This window comes from Pseudorasbora parva, chromosome 4, assembly GCF_024679245.1.
Source record: "Pseudorasbora parva isolate DD20220531a chromosome 4, ASM2467924v1, whole genome shotgun sequence".
NCBI lineage: Eukaryota > Metazoa > Chordata > Actinopteri > Cypriniformes > Gobionidae > Pseudorasbora > Pseudorasbora parva.
Genome location: NC_090175.1, coordinates 8,855,002 through 8,881,507, shown reverse-complemented (window position 1 = coordinate 8,881,507; position 26,506 = coordinate 8,855,002). Strand labels below are relative to the sequence as shown.

General features: G+C 41.8%; 1 long non-coding RNA gene across 1 annotated transcript; it reads right to left on the bottom strand.

The window, feature by feature from the left end:
- Window positions 1–8,953: 8,953 nt before the first annotated feature.
- LOC137072836 (uncharacterized) lies at window positions 8,954–26,327 on the bottom strand. Its single transcript, XR_010904692.1, has 3 exons — window positions 26,281–26,327; window positions 19,760–19,891; window positions 8,954–9,401 (listed from the first exon to the last, which is right to left on the bottom strand). It is a non-coding gene; the product is annotated as an uncharacterized lncRNA (long non-coding RNA).
- Window positions 26,328–26,506: the final 179 nt, after the last annotated feature.

Below are 26,506 nucleotides of genomic sequence, written 5' to 3'. Positions count from 1 at the left end.
CTTTATAGTTAGCTTAACGTATTACTGACGTAATAACACCAAAACATACTTTGTAACATGAAACGCCGTTTTATATGGGTTAAAACAGATAGTCCAATCACAGCGCGTTCTGCGATAAAGTCACAGCCAATGACAACCCAGCTGAACAGAGGCGTCACACTTACTTGTCCATTTATGGTAAATTATATCACATCTCATCCGGTTCAACTGAAGGGGTAGATTTCTTAAAGATTTAATATTTAGGCTGCTAAATATTTATTTATTCTAATTAAATAATAAAACTCACATTTTAAAACGAAAGTCTTCTTTATGTGGTTAAACTGATGCATAATACATATATTTGAAAGAGAATCCTTTTTCTATGCAATGGTCTACAAGCATAAACTTCTTTAAGCCATCCTTTATAATCTGAACTCTTGGAATTAAAACAAATATAACAAAAGCACAATGAATGCACACAATTTTGTAAGCATATTCCAATATTTAATGTCAAACAGTTTAAATACAAATGTAGTGCCATATATATATATATATATATATATATATATATATATATATATATATATATATATATATATATATATAGGCAAAAAAAGAACATTTTACATTCTAAACTTTAATACTATATATTTGCGATTATTGTTCACTTTTATTGTAACTAAATTAAATGCCAATTAAAATAGTTGATGATTATTGTAAATGTTAACCATTTTCAGTAAGAAAATACTTCTATAAAGTACATTCATGTTACAGTTACATTAACAAGGTAGTGATATAATGATAGTGAAATAATGATAGAGGTAGTTATGGTAGACATGTATTTTAGTGACCATTGTAATATAGTGACCCTTAATGTAGTGACCATTAAGTTTTAATGAATAATTATTGATTTCAAAAGGTATTAACTGTCACTATCTTCATTTGTTCAAACAAACAACAAATGCAGAAATATACATTGGACTATAGCATCATGAAGTCAATGCATGACTAGAACCAGTGGATGGCAATAGATATGTCCTTCACTAAAACTCCTGATGATAAAGGCATAGGCAGACATCAAGAACAGTTTATGAATATTGGTTCTGCATATATCAAAGAGATCATAAGACTCCACGTGAAGACTTTGAGACACTGTGACAGAGCAAAGGGTGCACTTCACTGGACATGTCCTATGCATGCCCAAACAACAACACCCAAAAACACTTATGAAGTGGACACCACCAGGAGGACGCACGAGACAGGGAAAACCAAGGAAGATATGAGACAGATGTTTCACGAAGACCTCAATGCCGGTGTTCCATGAGAAGATGTGAAAACGTGGCCACAGATCGAATATGTTGGAGGACACATGTTGCCCAATGTACCCAGGACAGGACATGATGATGATGTTGTCAGTTTAAACATAACTGTAGGATTTATTTCTGTAAAAAAACGATGCATAATTAAATGTTAAATACATTTATGTAATAAGTTCACAGATATGTGTGCATTCCCATTATTAAAAGTATATAATAGCAAGCTATATCATATGAATTTGTTTGAAAATGTAGATAACTCACTTGATTTTGTGATCACATAAATTATTTACATGCAAACGGGACGTTATAAACAGTGCAACTGATCTGATTAAGAAAAAATAATTGAATATCTGATGTCATGTGACCGAAGTGGCTTTTTGAGGCTTTTGCATCTGAACTCTTCATATACAAATACAGCTCTGGAAAAAAAAAATTAAGAGACCACTTAACATTTAGAAATCCATGTTAAGTGGTCTTTTTTCCAGAGCTATATGTACGAGAATCATACGAATTTGACAACTTGTTAAATCTTGTGAATTATTAAGACTTTGGGAATATGTTCTTACTGATTGAGCTATGGGATTTGTAAGAATAAGTAACAACAAATGCTAAATAAAATGTTTGATAAAGGGTTCAAACCAACACATACATACCATTACAAATATTTGCTGTTGCAGCTTTCGGTTTTCTCCGTTACATCTCCACAAACAAGAATGGGTTGACTGAGTCCGAGAGGCCCTTTTGGTCTTTTCAGGTAAAAAAAAAAAAAAAAAAAAAGAAAGAGAGAGAGAAAAAAGTCATAATATATAATATATAGCATTATAAAGTATACTATTTAAATAACAATATTTGGATTTTACATTAAAATGCATTTAAAGCATGGTAATTGTTGTGGCTACTGTTTATTTACAACAAATATCACATTAAAACTACCAATTGTTGTGGCTACTGTTTATTTACAACAAATATCACATTAAAACTACCAATACCGTGGTAAACGCATGGCAAGTGTTGTTTTTTTTATTTTTTATTGTGCTTCTACTACAAATGCCACGTTGGAACTACACTAGTAATTATTATTAAATATTAACAACTGTTTAAAGGTCTATAGCACGTCACGTGACAGTGTTTAATCACCCTATTAGCAAGGTGTGTTTATTTAGAAAGCAAAGAAATGCAAAGCCTCAGTGGAGATGATGACAGATACAATGCAGTGACTGAACATGATCGATAACTACAAGCAGAAAATACTTTATATCAAATATTAGGACATAATATGTATGACTACTCACCAACATGTGGCACACGTGATCTGATGCCAAACATCGCGAAGTGTTCTGAATGAGACTTCTTCAGCGCGATTTCATACCGATAGAATTGCCGTCTAATGTTGACGCCAAAGGTTTCCCACTGAAAGCAATTGGGTTCCCAGTTCGTCCATCGCGTGACGCCGAGGGGTCTACCTGTGGCGTCTTCAGTGTGACGCCGGGGCGCGGCGCGCGGCCTATGCGCGCGGCGCGCGGCGCGGATAGAGACGAGGTGATTGCTTTTGGGTCTTTTCTTCTCACAATTCAATCGTTTGGCCTCGGAATAGTTTGAATTTTTCAATAAAGTGTGCCTGTTGTCTGTTACAGTCTGTGTTTTATATCATATAATACGCAAATGGGTAGGTTTAGGGCGGGGTGGGGTTTGACTGCTGTTTCAAACGTGTATCATAGCGTAAATAAATGTAAATACAATTGTGCTGGCTGATTAAATTGAGAATCACACTCCAACATGTCATAATGGAACAATTATAACCCAATAAATTCCATCATGACGATAACATTCACATGCCCAACACGTCTGTTTATGACGTCCTAGGTTTCTCATTGAAATCAGTGGATTACCCAGTACGTCGAAAAATGGCGATTTAGGGGTACCCTGTGCGTCAACAGTTGACGTCAGGGTCCCTTGACCGTTCGGCAACATTTGACGAGTAGGGGTGAGACTGTGTTGGATATTAAGATTTGTTTGTTTGAATTGAATATGAAACTTCCATGCATTTGGATATTTTAAGGCTTTAACCTTCACTAATAAAATAATATGGTGCATATTTGTCAGCCATACAGAGATGAAACATATAGGTCTAATAAACTGATTTAATCTCATGTTCATACTTAACTCAGATAAACAATAACTCTGATTGTTTTCATAATGAACAATGTATCAGACAGAAAGACAGACAGATAGATAAACAGACAGATAGACAGACAGATAAACAGACAGATAGACAGACATATAAACAGACAGATAGACAGACAGATAAACAGACAGACAGACAAACAGATAAACAGACAGATAGACAGACAGATAAACAGACAGACAGATAAACAGACAGATAAACAGACAGACAGATAAACAGACAGACAGACAGACAGATAAACAGACAGATAGACAGACAGACAGATAGACAGACAGATAAACAGACAGACAGACAGATAAACAGACAGACAGACAGACAGACAGACAGATAAACAGACAGATAGACAGACAGATAAACAGACAGACAGACAGACAGATAAACAGACAGATAGACAGACAGACAGAAAGATAAACAGACAGATAAACAGACAGACAGACAGATACACAGACAGATAAACAGACAGACAGACAGATAAACAGACAGATAGACAGACAGATAAACAGACAGACAGACAGATAAACAGACAGATAGACAGACAGATAAACAGACAGACAGACAGACAGACAGACGGATAGATAGATAGATAGATAGATAGATAGATAGATAGATAGATAGATAGATAGATAGATAGATAGATAGATAGATAGATAGATAGATAGATAGATAAAATGACAGACAGAACGACAGGCGGACAGAACGATAGATAGATAGACAGACAGACAGACAGATAGATAGATAGATAGATAGATAGATAGATAGATAGATAGATAGATAGATAGATAGATAGATAGATAGATAGATAGATAGATAGATAGATAGATAGACAGACAGATAAACAGACAGACAGATAGATAGATAGACAGACAGACAGACAGACAGACAGACAGACGGATAGATAGATAGATAGATAGATAGATAGATAGATAGATAGATAGATAGATAGATAGATAGATAGATAGATAGATAGATAGATAGATAAACAGACAGACAGACAGACAGACAAACAGACAGATAAACAGACAGACAGACAGACAGACAGAGACAGACAGACAGACAGACAGACAGATAGATAGATAGATAGATAGATAGATAGATAGATAGATAGATAGATAGATAGATAGATAGATAGATAGATAGATAGATAGATAGATAGATAGATAGATAGACTAAAGGAAGTTTTGATGGCTTTTCTTGCATCAGTCATTTCCTGTGGCAGTCTCAGTCAGAGTGATCTTGATATCTGTCCAACATTAACAGCTGCTGCCGGAGGCCTCAGGCGTCTGAACTAGCAGGAGCGGAGAGTACAATTGGAAAGAAAAATAATGAAAAAGAGGAGTAAGGCCATGAATGTCAGTCAGCACAGATAAGATGGTGAGAGGGGCATGATGTCTCCGTACTTTGCAGAGACGGTGGATACGGTTCAGCTCTGACCGGAGGATCTGGAGGGACTGGAATGAGAAATACTGATGAAATTCCAGCAGAGCGAAAAGATTCTTCGGATTAGACGGCAACAAAGGGCGAGGATGCTAAATCTGACTTCAGTGTTAACAGTGTTTTGATGTCATTCTCTAGTGATACTGTCAAAAAAAAAGATTTTAAAAAAATATTATGAAATAATAAATTAAAAATGAGAACGCATTCAGTCTAATCCAATTTCCTACGGCGCTGAAGCCTGCAGCTTTGAACTGTGTTCTTTTAATTAAGCCAATCATGTCATTTAGACCAATAATGATGCTAACTGTCAGTGAACAACGACTTCAATTTGGGCTGTTTTTCCACACAAAGGTATTGTAAAGTGTGGGAACAGGGAAGGAAAAAGGTGTTTGGATCACATCCTGGCCACTAGGCTTGTCTTTAAAAACATGAAGTTGTAATGTTTTCTCCAGAAAGATTCTGTCTGGTGGGAATTGTACAGATTTCTAAAACCCCATCAAGACTGATGTCTTCCTCTTCCTTCACTCATCCCGACGATCTCTGGTTGTCTGTCATTCCCATGTTTTATTGTCTGTGGTTCCGCCATACACCATTACGGCCATCATTGGGGAAGCCAGTGAGTTTGCTGTACCTCCGAGAGCATGGAAACCCACAACGAGGTCATGAGACACTACATGCATGTCACGAGTATTTTTAGCAAGGAAACAGAGACAATTACAATATATTATTCACACGTTAAAACACAAACAGAGTGACTCTCAGCGGCTCATTGATAACATTCATACGCTGTTTACATAAGTAGAACAAACTGTTTATCCGCATGTCTACAGCACAGATGTGCGTCATTCACGGCCAGTCTCAGCTCACAGTATTAGCTGAACTGAGGACAGATTCATAAGATGTGTCACACTAATGGTTCTCACGATCGCATGTTTATGACATGCTTTCTGAACTGTGCTGAATTTGTTCTGATGGGTTTGGGGGTCTCTAGGCATTGGTATCGTGTTTTTACATATGGGGGTATTGAAATGTTTCAGTCCTTATTTTCAGAAAATAACATTAGAGCAAAATGGAAAATTGATTACTGGCCTCTGAGAGACATGTTATTCGGTATTTGAAGGCGTAGAGAAAGCAATTTTAACCTGCCAGGAATATAAAAGAATATAAACAGAATATAAAAAACTGCTCACCGCAGCCCTGATTTCTGCAAGACGATTACTTTTCAAATGTCTTCCACTTGAAGTCACCATCATTGGAATCAGTGTTTGCTTTAGGGTGCTTTCACACCTGCCTCATTTAGTTGGGTTGAATCGTACTAGAGTTCGTTTCCCTCTTTGGTGCAGTTCGTTTGGTCAGGTCTGAAAGCAGCAATCGCACTCGGGTGCGCACCAAAAGCGGACCAAACAAGTGTACCGAGACCTCCTTGAAGAGCTGGTCTCGGTAAGCTTTCAAACGAACTCTGGAGCGGTGTGTTTGTGGTGAGAACGTGATCCGACCTCGAACAGAACCAGCTGCAAAAGTACTGATCATTTTTGGACTGAACCAGCTGCCGTAGCTGCGCTGACATTGTGTGTGCATGACATTATTACCTGATAGATCGTTGGCAATATTTTCGGAAGATGAGCATGTCAAGAGTTAATAATTAATGCACGCCTCCGCTTGAAGTGCTGAGCGATGCGCGCTCGCCGTCTGCAGTGCATTAGAACGTTGTTTTCACATCGCATCCGCGCTTCATTATAGAAAGGTATTTGCATACTGTGGTAAATACACACCGTGTAGTAGATTATGGCCAGGGACAAAACCAGCCCGCAGTCATCACTTCATAGTGTTATAGTTTGCTGGCTTTGCCTCTTCTGTTGGAATTTTCCCACACCAAAAATTCTGACCAATCGAAAAGCAGTTTAGGAAATACGCCATGGCCAATGAGTGATGTGGATGTAAAATGGACTGGTAAATGGACTGCATTTATATAGCGCTTTTATCCAAAGCGCTTTACATTTTTGCCTCACATTCACCCATTCATACACCGACGGCGATGTCAGCCATGTAAGGCACCATCCAGCTCGTCGGGAGCAGCTGGGGTTAGGTGTCTTCGACACTTGGTCAGGTGGAGCCGGGGATTGAACCACCAACCTTCTGGTTTGTAGACAACCTACATGAACCACTGAGCCACTGCCGGATGTTGTCACGTGCCTGCGTTTTGGTTCGTTTCAACTGGTTCGGACCAAAGCAATCAGTGTGGTGTGAAAATGAACCAAAAAATCTGAAAAATGCAACAATGAATAATTGTTTGCCCTTGGTTCGGACCAAATGAACCGAACTAGAGATGTGAAAGCACCCTTAGTTTAACTCGACTTTCTAACATGATGACTTTATCTCTGGCTGCTGCAACCGTGTTCACAGTTATTCGTTGATCATATTCAGGTTATTAGTTTGATATCATGTCATTAATTTCTCATTATTGATTGAAATAGTCCTGTGATTGTCCGGCAGTGCTCTAATCTGAGGGATTGCGCACACTACAAAACTAGTCTATGGCTCCCAAAATGCATTGTGGCATTAAGCACATCACCGTAGTTGAGATTCATATGCTGATTATTAATGTCTGAGTGAGTCTAATAGATGCTGCAGATCAAAATGTTTAGTGGATAATGTAGAATTACAGGCTTGCTATTATTAATAATACAAAATGATCATGCATGAAAAGATTAGATTCTGAATGACATCAGTGAAATAGTCTACTATATGATGATTATATATTTATCATCAAGTAAGACAAGATCATCTGATCACATTTTCTCTTGTTTTTCTTGCCATAACAAACACATTTACAGCAGCCAGAGAAAAACTAATGTTTAAAGTCAAACTACCCATCTAAAGCAAACGCTGATCTCCATAACGGTGACTTCAAACCAAACTATCTTCAATAAAACATCAACATCTAAACCTCTGTTCATTCTCAATAAGAGCTTCTGTAGTCGTCTGACAGAAATACAGTCAGTCTGGTTAGTAATGTGTGAAGCTGCTAATGCTGTTTGTGGAGTTTAATCCTCTGATCAGATCTTCAGAGATTTAATGTGCTCCCATGCATTTCAATATTTTTTGCAGTGCGATGTTTAATCCAACCAAAATTCAATGTCTGTCTGATGCTGGAGCTATACGTCAAACAAATGTTTGTTTTAAACATCAACCCGATTTTGTCTGACTGACGGATTGACATACTGTGCTTGCTCTGCAGTGTTGTGAGTGTGTGTGTGTGTGTGTGTGTGTGTGTGTGTGTGTGTGTGTGTGTGTGTGTGTGTGTGTGTGTGTGTGTGTGTGTGTGTGTGTGTGAGTGAGTGTTGCATGATAAGTATGTGTCCTTGTGCACTTGTGTTTAGTGATTTTTCTCAAACACCTTTTTCATTGAAGCCTGTTTTACAGCAGGTGGCTTGTGTTAATCAACATTTTACACATTTGTGCAAGGTCTTAGTTTCATGGCAAATATTATTAGTTTACTACAAAAGCAAAATAATGGAAAGAAATTATTTAACATGCTTTAAAAAAAAAATTTACAAGAAAAATATAATAAACATAATCAATTACATTTTGATAAACAGTAGTTTTGTGTTAGAGTTAGGTGATGTAAAATAATATTATTAATATTTTGTGCCCATCATGATATAAAAACGTGTGTGTGTGTGTGTGTGTGTGTAAGAGGATTCTGTTGTGTTGAATCTTTCCTGCCTATATCCATGTGAAATTTGATTTCTTATCTAAGGAGTGTATGATAAGGCATTATTGCGTGAATGATGCTTATGATAAGGGAGATAACTTTCACTAAACTGCGAAATGGGTGTATGCAAAATGGCAAATTAGCATATATGGGTCTACTATTTTTTTTAAAATAGAAATAGTCTGTAAAACAGTGCATTACACAATGGACCTCATTATGTCAATATGTGTTATGTTGTGTGCCATCAAGCTATCAACTGAAAATTAATAGTTTATAATTATAGTTAATAATAGTGCACTTAAACCTTTTTTTCGTTTACTCTTGGCAGGCCAATCAAATTGCATTAAAATCATGGCTGGAAAAAAAATGGGAAGGTCAAGTGTGCATTATTCACTGCATTTCTTTTCCAAGCAGCAGTTTATATGGGTATTACATGCATAGAGAAATATTGTGCACAGTAAACATGAACTATACTGCAGAAACAGTCGGTACTCATCCCCAGACCCGGCCTGAATCTCAGATCTCATATCAGTAACAGAAATAAATGTAGACAGAAATATGAATGATGGCTTTGAAGACTATAGGAGGGGAAAAGAGGCTAGAATGAGGAGTTTTGAACTGAAGTGAGTGGCCTAGAAAAACCGTGTGTGTCACTGAGACCCTGCAGTCGCACTGTTGACTCTGATGATGAAGTCTGTATGAAGTTTCGGACCGTCCTGTCCATCAGAATAAACATCCACTAGGGGCTCCAAGGGGACAAGACCAACTCCTGTGTTTAGAGAGAAGAAAGTCTGGGTCAACTTCACTACTCCATACAGCAAAGGGCATTAAAGAATGAATATAGTGTGGAAATTGCTGTGAATAACAAGCGACAACTTCTCACGTTGAGCACATGAGTGTCTCGTTTAATATCAACCAAAAACACAACACACAACCAACCCCCCAAGTGGGTGTTGACCAACGTCAAAAGTCAACGAGCAACAGACAAACTTAAAGGGACCACAAACCCTGAACAGTACTGTGTTAATCCTCGGCAGTATATAGAACCATATTTAATAACAAGGGTGAATTATGTACGTCTCATTCACTACACACGTCCCCCCAGAATTCACCATAAGAAAAAACAAAAACAAAAAGAAAGTCAACGGGGAGGTGGGCGTATCAAACGGCCGCAACGGCTGCGCTGTACAGGGGGTCGGGAGCACTCTTCTGTATCCGGAGGCGGGGCATAAGGTATGGGGAGCTTAGAAGGGGGGGAAACAAAGTGTTGGGGCAAAACAGGAGGCCGTCCACGTCGAGGGGGTTGAGCCAGGTCAATAGGCCTGTCCACATCCAAGTGAGCGGGTTTAAGGCGGTCAATAGAGAGTCTCTCTGGTTTACCGCCCCTGTCCACCACAAAATGTTTGTTCCCTGTCTCCAGAACCCGGAATGGGCCCTCGTAGGGCGGGCGTAGCGGACCCCTGTGAGCATCATGGCGAATGAAAACATAGCCAGCTGCCTGAAGTCCAGCAGGAATGTGTGACTGAGGGAGGCCATGCCGAGAAGTAGGGACGGGTGAGAAAAGCCTTGCCTTGTCCAGTAAAGTAGACCGCTGGAGGGTAGCAGACCAAGGAACTGTGGTGCTAGGCACAAAATCCCCTGGCACCCGCAGCGGCTGTCCATAAACGAGCTCCGCAGATGAGGAATGAAGGTCCTCTTTAGGCGCAGTCCTGATGCCTAGCATCACCCACGGAAGCTTGTCGACCCAGTTACTGTCTTTGAGGCTGGCACGCAGAGCAGCCTTCATCGACCTATGAAAGCGTTCACACAGTCCGTTAGCCTGTGGGTGATACGCGGTAGTGCGGTGGAGTTTAACTCCCAGGCTCTGAGCGACAGCATGCCAAAGCTCAGACGTGAACTGCGCTCCTCGGTCAGAGGAAATGTCTGAAGGCGTGCCGAAACGGGCAACCCAGGTGCCAATGAATGCACGTGTCATGTCGATTGACGCCACTGACGTCAGTGGTACAGCCTCAGGCCAGCGGGTTGTCCTATCCACCATAGTTAACAGGTGTGTGAAACCATGAGATGAGGGCAATGGACCGACCAGGTCTACATTTACGTGGTCAAAACGTCTTTCTGGAACTGGGAACGACTCTAGCGGGGCTTTAGTGTGGCGGTGTACTTTGGCCCGTTGGCACTCAACACAAGTGTTAGCCCAGTTTCTAACATCCTTCTTTAGGCCGTGCCAAACAAACTTTGCTGCAACCAGTTTCTGTGATGCTTTTGAACCTGGGTGGGAGAGACCATGGATGGCATCAAAAACTTGTCGTCTCCATCCAGAGGGGACGACCGGCCGCGGACTTCCTGTAGAGACGTCACACAGGAGCGTGGTGCCAGCATCACCAAAAACAACTTCCTCAATCTGCAGCCCCGTAGCTGAGGTCCTCAGGAGTTGTACACCTGGGTCTGTGGTCTGAGTCATCGCCATGCTGTTATAATCCAAACCGAGATGGACTGCCCCAGCCACAGCACGTGATAGGCAGTCTGCCACATGGTTGTTCTTGCCGGCAACATGCTGCAAGTCTGTGGTGAACTCGGAAATGTAGGAAAGATGGCGCTGCTGGCGAGCGGACCACGGCTCGGCCACCTTGGCCATAGCGAAAGTTAGCGGTTTGTGGTCCACAAAAGCAGTGAAATGTCGGCCTTCCAGCAGGGAACGAAAGTGTCTGATGGCGAGGTAGAGACCCAGGAGCTCCCGGTCGAAAGTGCTATATTTCCGCTCGCAGGGACGTAGCTGACGGCTAAAGAAAGCCAGTGGTTGCCAGGCCCCGCTTAACCACTGCTCGTAGACGGCACCGACAGCATAGTCTGAGGCGTCCGAGGTGATGGCGATGGGGGCTGTAGGAGAGGGATGCGCTAGCATTGTGGCGTTCGCTAGCGCTGCCTTAGTGGCAGCAAAAGCCTTGATTCTGCTCTCAGTCCAGTCCACGGCGTGCTTGGGTTTACCTTTCAAGGCCTCGTGTAAGGGCTGCATGAGCTGAGCGGCTCGAGGAATGAAGCGATGGTAAAAATTTACCATGCCGAGGAACTCCTGCAGCGATTTGACCGTGAGCGGGCGTGGGAACTGTGTTACTGCCTCCACCTTTGATGGAAGAGGGACTGCCCCTTCCTTAGTGACTCTGTGCCCGAGGAAATCAATGGTGGAGAGACCGAACTGGCACTTGGCTGGGTTGACGATGAGGCCATGTTGGCTAAGTCGTTCAAAAAGGGTTCGGAGGTGAGCCAAGTGCTGAGACTTAGATGTGCTAGCTACTAGGATGTCGTCCAAGTACACGAAAAGGAAAGGCAGGTCCCGCAAAACAGAGTCCATGAGGCATTGAAAAGATTGGGCAGCGTTCTTAAGGCCGAAAGGCATGCGCAGGAACTCAAAAAGACCAAACGGCGTGATCACTGCCGTTTTGGGAACGTCCCTTGGATGAACTGGCACCTGATGATATCCCCGTACGAGGTCCACCTTGGAAAATATCACCATACCAGCCAGGTGTGCTGAAAAATCCTGTATGTTGGGGACTGGGTATCGGTCAGGTGCTGTTGCCTCATTAAGCCGCCTGTAGTCGCCACATGGGCGCCATCCACCGGCAGGTTTAGGGACAATGTGAAGGGGTGAGGCCCACGGGCTGTCGGATCGGCGGACTATTCCCAGGCGTTCCATGTTTGTAAACTCGGCCTTTGCGACGGCAAGCTTGGTCGGGTCGAGGCGTCGAGCACGGGCGTAGACGGGTGGGCCAGTGGTGGTTAGATGGTGCTCCACACCGTGTTTCACTGCTGATGCAGAGAAAGTGGGCTGAGTGAGGGCTGGGAAACTGGCTAGTAGACGGTGGAAATCATCAGAAACTGAAAGCGTGCTAGACAGTCGCATAGAGTCAGCCCTGCTGAGCGTGCACGTATAAGAGCAAAATGTGACCGCGTCAATCAAACGGCTGTTCTTAACATCCACCAACAGTCCATGCGCACACAAAAAATCGGACCCAAGGAGGGGAAAAGCGACCTTAGCTGTGACAAAGTCCCAGCCGAAATGTTGTCCTCCAAAACACAATTCGACGTACCTTGTGCCATATGTGCGGATCAGGCTACCATTGGCAGCTTCCAAAGGGGGGCCATGGCTGTCAGTCACCATGTCTAAACGGGATGCAGGCAGGACGCTCCTCTGTGCTCCCGTGTCACACAGAAAACGTCGTCCAGAGACGCTGTCACGGATGAAAAGCAGCCTGCCTACGCGGCCGACGCTCATGGCCACTACTGAGCGCCGGCCCTGGCGTTTCCCGACCCGCCGAAACTGCATGGTGGGCGACATTTGTTGGCCTTGTTTCCGAACTTCGCATGGTAGAAACATAAGCCTGATGGTTGTTGAGAGCCAGAAAACTGTTGTCGACGAGGAATTGTGGCAGCAATAAGTGTGGACTCATCTCGCGTTGCCGAAGCGATGTGCGCAGGAAAAAATGTGGACTCACAATGTCCCTGACTCGCCAGGAAAAACTTATCAGCCTCCTCGGCTAATTTCCTACACTCAGTAATTGTGGTGTTAGCTAGAGCAGCTCTCACTTGGGGAGGCAGCTGCCGCAGAAAAAGATGGGTGAAAAGAAAATCGGGTCTGTGCTCACCTAAAAGATCCAGCATACGATCCATGAGCTCGGACGGTTTGCTGTCACCCAGTCCTTGAAGGGAGAAAAGCCTGTTGGCTCTCTCAGTGTCTGACAGTTCAAATGTTTTCAATAAGTGGGCTTTGAGCGCTATATACTTGTCAGTTGCTGGAGGATTTGTAAGAAGGCTCACCACTCTGGATGCTGTTGTATTTCCGAGAGCAGACACAACATAGTAGTATTTAGTTGTATCCGCGGTGATCTCACGCAACGCGAATTGCGCTTCGGTCTGAGCGAACCATGCCGAAGCTGACGTTTCCCAGAATTCGGGGAGTTTAAGAGTGACGGCGTTCGCGGTCATGGTAGTGTCGTTTCTCTGGATACGTCCAGCAGACAAGAAACGGGGTCACCAGTGTGGAAATTGCTGTGAATAACAAGCGACAACTTCTCACGTTGAGCACATGAGTGTCTCGTTTAATATCAACCAAAAACACAACACACAACCAACCCCCCAAGTGGGTGTTGACCAACGTCAAAAGTCAACGAGCAACAGACAAACTTAAAGGGACCACAAACCCTGAACAGTACTGTGTTAATCCTCGGCAGTATATAGAACCATATTTAATAACAAGGGTGAATTATGTACGTCTCATTCACTACAATAGGATTTATGATTTATGTATTTGAATTGAATTATTTATTATTAGACAGACAGACAGACAGACAGACCGACCGACAGAAAGATAGACAGATAGAATGACAGATAGAATGACAGGCAGACAGGCAGAACGAACGACAGGCGGAAAGACAGACAGACAGAATGACAGGCGGACAGACAGACAGACAGGCAGACAGACAGACAGAACGACTGGCGGACAGACAGACAGGCAGACAGAACGACTGGCGGACAGACAGACAGGCAGACAGACAGACAGAACGACAGGCGGACAGACAGACAGGCAGACAGACAGAACGACAGGCGGACAGAACGACAGGTGGACAGACAGTCAGACAGACAGAACGACAGGCGGACAGACAGACAGAACGACAGGCGGACAGACAGACAGAACGACAGGCAGAACGAGAGGCGAACAGACAGACAGACAGAACGATAGACGGACAGACAGACAGAACGATAGGCGGACAGACAGACAGACAGACAGAACGAGAGGCGGACAGACAGACAGACAGGCAGACAGACAGACAGAACGACTGGCGGACAGACAGACAGGCAGACAGACAGACAGGCGGACAGACAGACAGGCAGACAGACAGAACGACAGGTGGACAGACAGTCAGACAGACAGAACGACAGGCGGACAGACAGACAGAACGACAGGCGGACAGACAGACAAGCAGACAGACAGACAGACAGAACGACAGGCGGACAGACAGACAGAACAACAGGCAGAACGAGAGGCGAACAGACAGACAGACAGAACGATAGACGGACAGACAGACAGAACGAGAGGCGGACAGACAGACAGACAGAACGAGAGGCGGACAGACAGACAGAACGAGAGTCGGACAGACAGACAGACAGACAGAACGAGAGGCGGACAGACAGACAGAACGACAGGCAGAACGAGAGGCGAACAGACAGACAGACAGAACGATGGACGGACAGACAGACAGAACGAGAGGCGGACAGACACACAGAACGATAGACGGACAGACAGACAGAACGAGAGGCGGACAGACAGACAGAATGAGAGGCGGACAGACAGACAGACAGACAGACAGACAGATAGATAGATAGATAGATAGATAGATAGATAGATAGATAGATAGATAGATAGATAGATAGATAGATAGATAGATAGATAGATAGATAGATAGATAGATAGATAATTATAAAAATAATCTTTAAAACTTTTCTAACTTTTCTATCAAACAGGAAACAGAGGGATCTGTACTAACCGCACAACCTTCAGAGCTCCATTCATTCATCCACCCACACATCACGGCTCTTTCATCATTCTCACGGCACATCTTCCTCACTCACAGCCTATTCTGCACTTACAACCAAGTTCATCAAAAATTATTTATTCATATGAACATGTTAAACTTCCCAATCAGGATCAAGCTGTTTCACATGATTACTGGGGCCCGTACCATAATGGTGAACAAACTCTGGGTTACGGGATTAGTTTTGAATTGACAAAACCAAACCAATCCATTCAGGATTTAGTACCATGAAGCTGATCATCAACTTTCTGTAAACTCAGGCTTTGATCCAGAGTTTAGGTGTGACATCAGTAGTGAACAGCCAATCACATGCTGTGACATCAGTAGTGAACAGCCAATCACATGCTGTGACATCAGTAGTGATCAGCCAATCACATGCTGTGACATCAGTAGTGATCAGCCAATCACATGCTGTGACATCAGTAGTGAACAGCCAATCCCATGCATGGAACAGTGATTAACTTCTCACAAGAGAAGCGGCGCAGTTCACTCTTCTGCAGAATATTACAGAATTTAAACAAGTTTATGTAACCCCTTCTGTTCAGACCGGGACTCAAACCCGGGTCTGCCCGCATGAGAGTCGGACGCTCTAACAAGGAGGCTAAAGGCTGCAACCTCTAGCGTCAGTCGCAAAGATGCTCTATTGGGTTGAGATCTGGTGACTGTGGGGGCCTTTTTAAGTACAGTGAACTCATTGTCATGGTCAAGAAATGATTCATTTCAAACGTTCAATTTGAAATGATTCGAGCTTCGTGACGTGGTGCATTATCCTGCTGGAAGTAGCCATCAGAGGATGGGTACATGGAGGTCATAAAGGGATGGACATGGTCAGAAACAATGCTCAGGTAGGCCGTGGCATTTAAACGATGCCCAATTGGCACTAAGGGGCCTAAAGTGTGCCAAGAAAACATCCCCCACACCATTACACCACCACCACCAGCCTGCACAGTGGTAACGAGGCATGATGGATCCATGTTCTCATTCTGTTTACGCCAAACTCTGAATCTACCATCTGAATCTCTCAACAGGAATCGAGACTCATCAGACCAGGCAACATTTTCCTAGACTTCAACTGTCCAATTTTGGTGGAGATGAGTGGTACCCGGTGGGGTCTTCTGCTGTTGTAGCCCATCCGCCTCAAGGTTGTGCGTGTTGTGGCTTCACAAATGCTTTGCTGCATACCTCGGTTGTCACGAGTGGTTATTTCAGTTAAAGTTGCTCTTCTATCAGCTTGAATCAGTCGGCCCATTCTCCTCTGACCTCTAGCATCAACAAGGCATTTTCGCCCACAGGACTGCCGCATACTGGATGTTCTTCTCTTTTCACGCCATTCTTTGTAAACCCTAGAAATGGTTGTGTGTGAAAATCCCAGTAACTGAGCAGATTGTGAAAGACTCAGACCGGCCCGTCTGGCACCAACAACCATGCCACGCTCAAAATTGCTTAAATCTCCTTTCTTTCCCATTCTGACATTCAGTTTGGAGTTCAGGAGATTGTCTTGAACAGGACCACACCCCTAAATGCATTGAAGCAACTGCCATGTGATTGGTTGATTAGATAATTGTATTAATGAAAAATTGAACAGGTGTTCCTAATAATCCTTTAGGTGAGTGTAGGTATAAAAGCCAAACCACTTTCATGGCGCCTAAAACCCAGGGTTTGAAACATACCTGAGCTGGCAGAGTTATGATTTAAAAAAGCATGATTGTGTTTCAGGGAATGGGTGTTAATCTATTTTTGTTTCATGTTAGTGAGGTCCTAGATAAGGATGTTTATAGGCTACTCACATGTTTATTGGGAGAATGTGAGAAACTCACCTGTTACACAAACACAGAACATTCCCATGAGACATTCAGTGCCATTAAACCCACCCATGCGTCCAAAAATAACATTCACCTGGAAGATTAAAATGAGCATTTATTAAGTAACTAGAGTGTCCCACCACCGTCCGATATTGTTTGGTTCATTTCTAAGCACACGCTGCGGTTTTGTCGTCTGCCACGAGCTCTTTAAAGCAGAATGGACTCTGTTTGGCTGTCAATGTTTTCATCGTTCATCAGCTGATTTATTTTTCTTTCTGAAATTGATTCTAATGGTATAGTTTCTTTGTGCATTACTGTTGTGGTGTGGACTCTGCTATTCTTTTATTTTTGTTACGGTTTTATAACTCGGCCATATCTTTATCGTCCTTGGGATAAACGGGCCTTTATTCTGTTACTGAAAGAAACTGTAAAAATCTAAGTCAGTTCAGACAGTTCAGCTGCATCAACAGAAGTCAATGATCAACCACGTATTTCTTTTCTTTGCTAGACATGGAAACATTTAACGATGGCCCTGTGTGTTAGTTGGCATATTATGCTCTTGCTGTTATCGGTTGCACAGCAAGTAATTGTCATTTTTGACAGCAGCGTTGAATAACACAATGAGTGAATGAGCAAGAGGAACATAAGATAATGCCTTACAGTGACTATTAACTCTGTGTGTTTGGGTGTCATTTTTTATTATCCTAATGGGAATGAAATTCAGAGCCTAAGCTATTTTCATAAATTTTATTTCAGCAGATTAAACCCCATTCTGGGCACATCCCCAAAAGAAATAAAAGACCCATGAATAGACTACTGCAAAATAATGCCACAATTTATATTTATTAAGTTAGTGTTAGTGGCATATTACCACTATTTTAATTAATTTCTATGTAAAGCACTTTGAATTGCCATTGGGTATGAAATGTGCTATACAAATAAACTTGCCTTGCCTATGTCAGCCTAATATTATCTTATTTTTCCGGCTGTTTTGTTGTTGTTGTGTGTTTTGTGATGGTTGTTCTTGAGTCTCTTGTTTGTCCTGAGCAGTTAAACTTCCCAATGTTCTTCAGAAAAAACCTCCAGATCCTGCAAATTCTTCAGTTTTCAGCCTCTTTTGCATATTTGAACCCTCTCCAGGAGTGACTGTATGATTTTGAGATCCAACTTTTCACTCTCAGGATGACTGAGGGACTCAGACACAACTATTAAAAAAGGTTCAAGCAGTCAGAGACGCTCCAGAAGGAAGCGCAGCACATTAAGAGCCGGGGGTGAAAACGTTTGAATATGATTAAAATATTGAATATGATTTAAATATCAATTTATTGTCCTTTTGTCATTTATTTTTAGTACTCCCCTTGAGAAATAACAGCAAATACTTACACATTTCCCGAAAGACAAATTAAGTACAATTTACCTAGATCTTCGAATTCAAAACGTTTTCACCCACAGCCTCTTGATGCATTGTGTTTCCTTCTGGAGCATCAGTGAATGATTGAACCTCTTTTACGAGTCCCACAATCATCCTCAGATCGAAAAGATGGATCTCAAAATCATACAGTCACTCCTGGAGAGGGTTCAAATATGCAAAAAGAGGCTGAAAACTGAAGAATTTGCAGGATCTGGAGGATTTTTCTGAAGAACATTGGGCAGTTTAAGTGCTCAGGACAAACAAGAGACTCATGAACAACCATCACAAAACACACACACCGCCATGGATCATCAGGGAACGACACATATAGGCTATTAAGAATCAATGGTTCATAAACTTTTTAACTGGGTCATTTTAATAAATTTGGGGGGGGGGGGGGGGGGGGTTGTCTTGCAAACTATATGTAAACATCTTTTATGTAGCCTAAAATATCTTATTCAGAACAGTACTGAATAAAAAAATAACATGCATTTTGATCTCAATGACAAACGGTGTCCCAATCCCCCTGAATTCCCCCTATGTTTCAAGGGTGAAAGATGCTATAATAATTCCTCCCGATTCTTCGTAGATAGTAACTGCTCACGGAGTTTGGATAGAGACATTTTTAATCCATTAAAGTAGTGATAGGAAAATGGTGCTTTTAGACACTTCGAATCGAATGAAACAAATGGTTTGTCAAATGATTCCTCTTTGAAGCGCTCGAAACACTTTACACTGGGGACACCTGCTGGTCAAAACATGCAAATGCAACGAGAAAAGAACACGTGGAAGACACTTTTACAAAACACATGCAAATTGCATGAAAAAGGAGTCATCTACAAGTCAGATACAGTTGAACATGATGTGTATGTGTGTTTTGGTTTTAATTTGAAATCCAGTGACATGCTACATGCCTGCAGTGCATTCTGGGAGCATAAAACTCATTCATGTAATTAAAAAAAAAACGAATGTAAAAAACCCCCTCATAAATAAGTTATGACAGCATTTGTTTTTACATTGTTTTAACTCATCAAAATAAGTTAAGACATGTTAAACTTTTTTTTATTAGTTATACAAGATGTAACTCATTTTGTAAAGCCAGTTTACATAATTGAAGTTGAAATAATGTAAACATCCAAGTCGATTGTACTGCAAAAGGGCAAAATTAGCCTTTTTTATTTTCTTTATTTACAGTGCACTGAGACCACAGGGTGAGCACTGAGCACTGAGCACCCCCTGCTGGCCTCACTAACACCTCTTTCAGCAGAACCCTAGTCTTCCCAGGAGGTCTCCCTTTAGGCCTCTGAACAGACTCAACCCTGCTTACCTTAATCGGGTGTGCAGGTGAAAGCTTCAGGTTGATCACAGCTGGCTAGTTCAAGCGTCCCATCTGTCTGGCCCATGGCTTTCCAGGCAGGCATAGACCATAACTTGTGCACAAAGACATCGTCTACATAGCCTATATAAGAAGAAAATGGACCGATTAAGGAAAAAAATATGCACAGTGCATACCCCCCATAAATACATTATAAACTTATATAGGTAGTAAACTTATTTGTAGATCGGGGCCTATTGCACAAAACTAGGATAAGGGATTAATCCGGGATATCTTGGTGATCTTGTCATCTGAATGTTATGTTCACACTCACACCAAGAACGATAATGAAAGATAACTGTATATTAGCGGATAAACTGAGCCAGGATCACCTAGATTTCCCGGCTTAACCCCTTGTGCAATAGGCCCCAGTTATGTTAAAATATTCCAACTGAGCATTTTTGTTATTGTATTCATTTGTAGTGCTCGCAGTCGCAGGCTTTGGCTAATTCAGGCCTTTTAGAGCCAATTAATTCAATATCACAATATATTGTTTCCCATGACACACACATTCCACATGAAAACTGAAGCCACTGTAGATTATACATCTGAATCAAGATCAGAACCATATTAGACACTGGTTCACGTATTAAACATATTAACGCCTAGCCTAGAAATCTAGACGCACCCTAGCAGCAGCAAATTTAATCTGCCCGCAAGTGTCGTCTAGGAACTCTCAATACCCTTCTGAGCTGTAATCGCCTAACTCTTGCCGGGCCAATCACATCGTGTATAGAGTCGGTGGGCGGGGCCATAATGACGACGGCCGAGTTGCGTTTGCGTGCTTCTAGTAAACACAGAAACTGGCGAACGGCGGTCTTTCGAATCAGCTTTGACCGCGACTCTGGACGACTTGGAGTTAAGCTTTTCTCTGAGAAAAGAACAAAGAGCGGCACTGAAGTCATTCTTAAAAAGGGAAGATGTGTTCTGAGTTTAGCCGACCGGATACGGCGAATGTTTAATCAGTCAGCGAGCTCTGCTTCACCTTCGTTGCTCTGGTTGGTGTAGCGCTATCCTATCGCGTGCAGAGGGAGTTTGAAAGACAACCGTTTATCCGCCCCTCAGATTGAGCCGTCAATGGGGAGTTTCCAGACCAAACATCTTGATGTGGGTCTGGCTTGTCAGGCTAATTAACGCCACCTTCAGAAAAAGATTCGACCCAGTATATGACGTAACGAAGCATCGTTCGCTGAAATCACGTGACTTGGCCAGTTTGATTCGCGATCCGATTCAAAACAGACGTTCGGAGCTTCATAAAGCAGTGTTTTAAAAAGCGTATTTTCAGTTGTAGCTTATTTCGGATATTAGTTTTGTTTTGTTATTAGTGAATATAATGATTGATGAAGCGATGTGTGAAACAAACAGGATCAAACATTTCACAATATAAAGACGGAACAGCATGAAAACCATCAGACCGCTCAGAAAACAGATGTGAAAAAAACCTACAAGATGAATGAAAGACAGAGTAAGTTTGGTTATTCAATTAAAAAGAATAAATTAAGTTAAAAGAATTGGATAATTATTGAAAATAAATTATGCCTAAATTTAGCTAGATTTCAGTGGTGACTCCAGATCAGATTTTCAAATGATTAAAAACAATTTCTTAGGTGATTGGACAAGTGTGATAATTCATTTTTAAATCATAAAATAAATGCAGCAATAAAATATCAATGCACAAAATGTTAAATTTTACAAAGGTGTTTTTATTGAAAAAATAAAGTCCCATCACAACGGCTGATGCCTTCCTCTATGTTAAAAACAATTCAAATCAGTTAAATAGTTATAATTAAATGGAACAAAGTTTTTAAAAACTTTTAAAGTATTTAAGTATTTTTTAAAGTATTTTTTGTGTTATTTAAGTATTTCCAGAGTGGTGTAATAACACAATTTAAAACATGTTAGTTGCTTGTAATCGTGCCCATTGATTTGGTGTTAAGGTCTGTTTCAAAAGGATGATTTCTTCACAAACCCTGGAAACGTTTTTAGATCGTTCATCATACTTGATACTTATAATGCAGTTAGCAGGAAAAGCAAATGGCAGTCTATGCATCTTTTTTTTTGACAAATGTGATTTCAGTCGAATTACAAAATATTTTGGATCTTGTGTTTACCCCTAACATACAAGTGAGATGGATGCTCGTCCCTGGTGTCACCTAATCCTAAAGGCTTTTTCACAGTATTATTAACCTTCAAATTGAAAAAAGCGGCCAATGGAAAAACAATTGAGCAAAAACTCCCATATATTTCAATTAGACTCGCATGAGGTGTTTTTTCAGGCTATTAGAAAAAGGGAAATTTCGCAAAACTTCAATGGAAACAGTTTTTTTCGCATTTACAGGTCACCTGCCATTAAGTTAGTTGATCATTCTTTAAAGATGATGAAACTCAAAGGCAAAGGGGTTATGGGAATGCTGGATTCTTAACAACAAATTCATCAAGACCTTGAAGCACATAGGAGGTAGAAACACCCAGAACAACTCTTACGCGGCCGCTCCCAAGTATAAGGGGCCTCATCGACTATGTCTCCTTCAATTAAAACAAAAAAAGGCTAGTGCGGTGGCTGCCAGCACCGTGAGAGGAAAGAATTCAGTTTTAGTCGCATAACATTGGTTAATGGAAACGGCGTTATTTCTCAATCGTTTTTTTTAATCAACAAACAGAAAATATTGCAAAAGTTTTGAGGGAATCTGTAATGGAAACGTGGCTACTGAGCGTGACGCGATAAAGCGAAGCAAACGATGCTTTCACACAGATCGCGAAGCACTTGATCGCCTTCTGCAAATTCACAGGTGCACAATAGGTGGTGCTGACCAAGAATTCATCGTGTATGTATCTCGTAGAGTTTTCCATTTGGCTTTAAAGGGGGGGTGAAACACTCAGTTTCAGTCAATCTCATGTCAATCTTGAGTACCTATAGAGTAGTAATGTATCCTTCATATCTCCGAAAAGTCTTTAGTTTTATTATATTTATAAAAGAAATATGGGCTGTACCGAGTCTTTCCGGAAAAAAACGAGCGCCTGGAGGCGTATCGTGTGGGCGGAGCTAAAGAATGATGAATGTGCACAAAGCGGTGACGTCCTCAAGAGTGGAGAAGCCCATCGCTATCTCAGCTAATACAGATAATGATCCAGAATCAAATCTGAGGCAGAAATAAATTGAACAGGAAAAACAGCAACAGCAGGACGTCCGTCTCTGTGGTATGTACTGTATTTAGTGGCCTTTCTGTGTCTTTACTCGCATTTTATGAGGACATGATTCGGTTTATGGACTATTGTATGTGACTAGACCTTAGAGGTAGCAAGCAAAACGGTTTTGCACGTCAGACTAGTGTAACGTTAAACATAGAACAGCAATGGAGTAACCGTTAGCGCATTTGAATGACGAAGCACGCGATCGTGTCGTTTACTGATGTTTACTCATGCGACGGTAGCCAACAGCACAGACATTTGAAGCCGTTTTACTCACCGGCTGCTTCCAAGGCAGGACCGAACCTTTATCGCTGGGACCGCTCCGTCAAAAACACACTTCTTTGGTATGATTTAGTGAAGTCCTGACAGCAGTGACCGTGTAAATCCACTTTGAGACGCGACTGAAGCGATGTTGTGAAGCTTCCCGTCATTTCTGCGTTCAAATCGGTTCAAATGCAGCGCTGCCTTCCCAGAATGCTGTGCTGAAGCGTTGAAGTCGCTCGACGTCACTCATAGGAATAAAGTGGAGCGCGGCACGGACTATAACCGACAGAAGTCTTCACGGAGGACTGGATCTGCACCTAAGGGACTCTTTACGGCGTGCATTTCCTCTCTCGCTCTAGTGACGCGCGCGCACCCTACCGGGAGAAGAGCCCGTACGGCCCATACAAGGACCTTCCGCTCTATTAACGTCAAACCGACCCATACTCGAAAAAAACTCGCCGAAACTTGTGAGAAACCAGAAGGAGTATTTTTAACACAGAAATACTCCATCAAACGTCCAACATTAGTTTTTGAAACTTTGTCTGTTTAGGATGGGAATCCAAGTCTTTAACAGTGTAAAAAGCTCAGTATGCATGAAACAGCATTTCACCCCCCCTTTAACCTCGTCTGCCGCAGAACATACAGCAGTAAATCAAGATGAATAAAGTTTGGTACTACACTAGAAATATAAACTACCTATAATGCTTACGAGATATTATGAGAATCCTTTAGTTCCAAATACATCATAAAATATAATCGCAGCTGGGTAACAGGTGCCTTAGAGCTACAATTAGCATCAAGCTCATTTATGAAATTATTATTGTTTTTGCTTAAAATAGACTTTAAACCATCACTGAGGGCTTGTAACATCTTCAGACTGCGTCACATATATTTCAAGATTTCAATATATATTATTCTAGAGCGTCATTGCATGGTACATTCAGGATTTATTACAGCCTTAATAGTGTCGAATTGAGGGACATCCTATAGGAAAGGGCATCAAAAATAAAACTAACTTTGTATTACCAGATTTAGTGGAAATAACATGAGAATGATATACAACCTTTATTATGTCAAAGATACAATAACTTCTGTTGCATTTTGTCTATAAATCTAAAACTTTGACTATCTCACCTTTATGTCCTGGTACTGATTTTTGACATTGATCTTATAATGTTCATTTTAGATCTGAAAGAAGACTCTGTCACTTGCCATCCGTGTGGGATCCCTTTTACAGAGCAAGCGTGTAGATGCAAATGTGAAGATGAATGTGAAAGGATCATGTATATTTCTGTTTAGATGCAGTCAGAGCTTTGACTATGCAGATATAGCTTTATTCGGATGGGACTAGTTTTCCAGGGTGGGAAGAGAAATTCGTACCATTTTGATCCCATCCAAATCCCAGCCAAATCTGCCAATTCTGTGTTTTTCACACTACCCCTGTTAAAATTTCAGGGCAAAATACTGTTTTTCGTCAAACTCAACAGTCCTCTGAGAAACCTTGTCCGAAAGCGAATATCTGTGATTGCCGATGTTGTATTAACCTTATGCTTCTCCATGTGTTTTTTGTCCTATCCGAGCTGCTGTTTGCACATCAATCTTTGGCATGCTTTCATTTCACTTCAGTATGGATGGTATCCAACAAAAAAATAACATGTCAACAAAAGGAATCAGTACATTCAATTTCAGACATCGAGTGATGAGCACTGTAATACAACCTTTGTTTAGAAAACTAGTCCCATCCGAATAGGGCTTTAGGTTATTCAATAAACGTATCACTTCATTTTATGCCTCATGCTCTTCCCTTGTTTGAGCCTTAATTCTACAGAAGAGTTTATGAAGAGAATATCCTGCAGGTATGACATTGGTATCAATATGAAAAAGCTCTTCTGTCCACTATGTTCTGATTTCTTTCCTTTGTACTCTGCTTGTAAAAGTAATGAGTTACAATATTGATTTACTCCCTAAAGTTTTGGAAAATTGAAACACACACACACACACACACAATTGTTGATTCTGGATTGCAGAAGAATAGGATAGGAAAGGAGAAGAAAGTTCAACAATCTTCAACAATAATAAAAATAAAATTAATTACAAATGTGATGTTTATCTTCCGTAATTTTTCCTTATGGTTGAATTGGATCATTGAAGGTCAGCAGCAAAGACAGAGCATCTCCTAAACTGCAGCTCTTGTGGGCTGTTCCCGGTCTGCAGTGGTCAGTGTCTATCAAAAGTGCTCCAAGAGGAACAGTGGAGAACCGGCCACAGGGTCATGGGCGGCCAAGGCTCATTGATGCACGTGAGGAGCGAAGGCTGGCCCGTGTGGTCCGATCAAACAGACGAGCTACTGGAGCTCAAACTGCTCCAGAAGTTAATGCTGGTTCTGATAGAAAGCTGTCAGAATACACAGAGCATCTCAGTTTGTTGTGTATGGGGCGGCATAGCCGCTGACCAGTCAGGGTGCCCATGCTGACCCCTGACCCCGCCGAAAGCACCAACAGTGGCACGTGAGCATCAGAACTGGACCACGGAGCAATGGAAGAAGGCGGCCTGGTCTGAGGAATCACGTTTTCTTTTACATCACGTGGGTGTGTGTGTGTGTGTCTTACCTGATGAGCTCATGGCCCCAGGATGCACTATGGGAAGAAGGCGAGCCGGCGGAGGCAGTGTGATGCTTTGGGCAATGTTCTGCTGGGAAACCTTGGGTCCTCCATCCATGTGGATGTTACTTTGCCACGCTCCACCTACCTAAGCATTGATGAGACCATGTTCAGCCTTTCATGGAAACGGTATTCTGGCGGCTGTGGTTCTTCCAGCAGATAAAGCTCCTGACATAATAATATGCCTGATCATTTATGTTTGCATTTCACAGTTTTTATTCATTTTGAAGAATACTATATTTGTTTTTGAAAAGAAGAAAAAAAGAGTCATTACAGACACACATGGTGATGACAAGCATGGTCATTTTAGCGTTTTGCGTTTAGAGTGGAGTTTTGCTGCGTGCAATAGGGGGCACGTACCATTACTCCTGATTTCTCTCAACAGGGACAGAAGAGCTGTCGGCCTGTATGGGAAAATCAAAATAACTTGTAATACTTTGAAAAACTCAGATATTTTTTAAATTGAAAAATAATGCATTAGTAGTTACTTGAAAAAGTAATCTGATTACATAACTTGCAGTTCTTGCTTTACCCCAAATACTGGCTGTACCAATATGAAAAAGACACTGCACTAGCGTGGTCTGCT